Raw genomic sequence first — 3,748 nt, 5'->3', positions numbered from 1 at the left:
TCTTAAGTTTTAACCTTGAAGTAGAATAATATATTCACAGTTCTAAAACAGACCAATAATATATGTTTGATTTGTGTGTGCTGTAGGATGATGATCAAGAGTATGTGGGCATGCCTAAAAAGAACGGAGGAAAGTTTATATGCTATATGCCTGAAGTCGAGAAAAACAATAGTGGGAAACCGTCCATACAAGAAAACACAACCAGCTTAATTTTGGAAACTGAAAAACCACTTCAAGTTGAAAACACCCGATGAACTACTTGAAGCCCTTAAAGACCGTTGCTTTATCATGGTTAGAACTCTCACTATATCACATAATATCATGAAATGATTTGCCTAAATTATGTCCGTCATTCATTTTATACTATATATGATATTAGGATTAGGTACTATTGTTGATGTGTAGGAGAAAATTTGGAAGAAAAAAAATGGAATCCACTTATCCTCATATATGTTTTTTTGTTTTTTGTTTTTTTTTTTTTTTGCAGCAAGAGGGCTGGTGGTCATATAATTTGGTTATCACGCGAAATTGCGTCAAATTCATGTGGAGAATGATTAGGTATGAATTTAAATGTATAAACTATAGAGGTGGGAAATGGGCATGCAGTTCCCACAAGTTGAGTTATGGTCCAAAATGGATTGGGTCAAATTTACTTGAACATGATGATTCCCACCTCTATAGTTTATACAAATATAAATTTATATTTGGTCTACATTTATGGATTGGGTTATGCAGTTCCCACAAGTAAATTTGACCCAATCCATTTTGGTCTACATTTTGAGTTATGCAGTTCCCACAAGTTAAATTTATATTTGATCATTTAGAAATGGTCATCTGGTCATAAATTTATATTTGATCATTTAGGTCAAATTTGTATTATAAACTAAATGGGTTATTTACAAATGGTCATTTGGTCTACATTTTATAATTTGGTCATTCTGGTCAAATTTGCATAGTAACTAAATGGGTCAACTACAAATGGTCAAATATAAAGTTACTTTTATTTGGGTCAACTACAAATGGTCAATTGAACTAGCGTATATACAATTACTGAGTAGTTTTCTGTCCGAGTCCTTTGAACGTGTACTTAATTAAGTTACACAAATAATGATTCTTTATTATATCGGATAATGAATAATCAATCACATTTATCACCAACTACTAATCATGATCAAATGGAAAGCTTCTAATTAGGCTCATCACAGTTTTTTGCAATGGAAGGTATCGTGATTTTTTACACATGATGTTTATGTCATGTTACCTTGAAAGGTCTAAATGAGGGAACACGAGACTTGACAAACCAAAAATGGTCTTATAAGGTTAGCTAATTAACTTCATAAATTTCATTTATTTATGTTATATAAAGAGTCATATTTGTGGCTAATAACTTTAAAAATGTGTGGTTATGGCAGTTTGGTTTAAGGGGTGAAAGTTTGAGTCTTCATACACTCGATAGAAGTTCGTTTGTTTTAGTCTTCATAAACAACGATTTCAGCAATTATATTGCTTGGGTATATATCAATACTACGAAAAAAAAAACATTTAGTATTTTTTATTAGTTTATCTTGATGTTTATATTGAATATTGATGAAGCTTATCTATTTTGTGTGTTGATGTCCAGGTCAAACATGGCCCTAAAGCCCAAAGTAGCTGCAGGCTTGCAATTGTACATACACTACAATTGCAGTGTAACATGCAATTGTGATGGTAAAATTAATAGGTAAAATACAATGTTTTTTTAGTTAACGGATAGATAAAACTTCATTTTTTTATAATTGTCATGAATCTAAATCATCCAGAAATATTGGATGATTCTAATTATTCAACGTACATTTGTGGATAAGTGTCGTAAAATGGGTAAACACTACTACTTCAATTTAATACATTCATTATAAACATTACTCTTGATTAAACCCTCACAAAGTCCCGCGAATTCGCAAATTTGCGTTTCAGATCTTCATAGTACAGATGCAACTAAAATTGGTCAAACTGTATTAGGTTTTTGGTTGTATTTAACAAGGGATAGGAATAAAAACAGGTCATTATATAGTCATTTTGGTGTCTTTGTTTGTTAAATGGTGCAGGTATATACTACTTGGTATGTATGTTAAAAGATGGAGCATAGTCAAAATAAGTTGAAGAAACAACATTTAGAAGATCTGAAACTTTAGAGATGCCAAAGAACAAAGAATACCAAATGGTGTTGTGCATTGAAAATGATGGCTGAATCAAGGGAAAAGGCAAACGAAGGTTTAAAGTTTAAAGATGCCGAGGTATGCTGTTTTGAAGATTATGAAGATCAAGAGCTCGATTCTTCAGAGTGTGGCCAAATGAAATGGATCATGTTGAAGTATAAAGGTATGAATTATGATTTGTATTTAAAATGGGTTATGAGTAATAGGTCATATAGAAATGGTATTGTTCATTGTATTGATTTTATCTTTTATTGGTATAGGAATAAATTATGGTGATTGTATAAATTTTATGCTTACTAGGTAGGAAAGTGTAAAAGTGTTTCAGATGTTTGCATCAAGTGCATTATCGATCCAATATTCTACCATTTGCATCAATAATCTTTGCATCAAGTGCATTATCGGCTGCGAGCCCGAATCTCCTCATCATGGAACCATATGCACCACCCGTTATATAACCACCAATGCCTAGGCTCGTGCATAGCCCAGCCGGTACCCCATGAGTCTTGCTCTTCTCAGCAACTCAATAATAAAGCTCACCAACGGTTACACCCGCCTCAACCCAAACATAACCATTTTTAAACACATATATGCATTATTTTGAAATTGTAAGTAGATAACTAGATATATTGGATGCACAAAAACTAATATGTCTACTTAAAGTAAATAAAATAAACATAAAAAATAATTTCTTTAAAAACATTCAAATAGCCCCGCGAATTCGCGGGTTCTCCACTAGTTCAATATTAATAAGCGACTTCGAATTGAGAATTAAAATAGATAAGTAATTGAAAGCGTTACTTGAACATGATGATTCCACCGATGAAAGTAACCCAAAGTGATGCGCCCCAAGCTGTTGAGAAACATAAAAGGTGCGCGAGTTTAACAAAAGTAGTGATTTTTGCTGATTTTGATCCGAAAGTTTCCGGCGAAAAGATTACGCCAATTTCTAAGAAAGCAATCGCAGTGACAAAACGTGTCATCCAAGCCATGATGAAGTTAAATTTGTAAAATGGATTGAGGATAACAAGGGAGATGTCTAGCTTGCCGTTGTTTTGTAGAAAGTTATTAAAAAATTGGACCAAAAATAATAGGAGGGTAAATCGTAAAATAAAGTGGGCGAGGACTAAAAGCGGTTAAAAAGAAAGAGGGGGTAAACTGTAAATGAAAAATGGACGAGAACTAAAAGTGGACGAAATAAAGTAGGAGGGGGTAAATCGTAAATAATGGAGGGGTCAAAGTGAAAAATGGGCGAGGACTAAGGCGTAAAATAGAAAGTGGAGGGACTAAATTGAAAGAATTGGTGAATATGTCTTGAAAGTTTATTGTCTAATAGAATTCAACTAGTGAAGTAAATCGCGCGTTGGTGCGGTAGTATCTATACAAAATCAATGTTGTTATAATTCAGTAGACTTATAACTACCTTTAGTGGCTTGGTTCTTGACTGTAGACTACTAATAAGTATATAGAGAGAATATGAGAGAAGTATGTGTTTTTGTATATTCTCAAAGTGTGTACATTATAATATATAAAGTTGATGATCACTATAGACTATA

Source organism: Rutidosis leptorrhynchoides, chromosome 4, assembly GCF_046630445.1.
Source record: "Rutidosis leptorrhynchoides isolate AG116_Rl617_1_P2 chromosome 4, CSIRO_AGI_Rlap_v1, whole genome shotgun sequence".
In the NCBI taxonomy this organism is placed as follows: Eukaryota; Viridiplantae; Streptophyta; class Magnoliopsida; order Asterales; family Asteraceae; genus Rutidosis; species Rutidosis leptorrhynchoides.
This window is presented reverse-complemented; position numbering follows the sequence as displayed.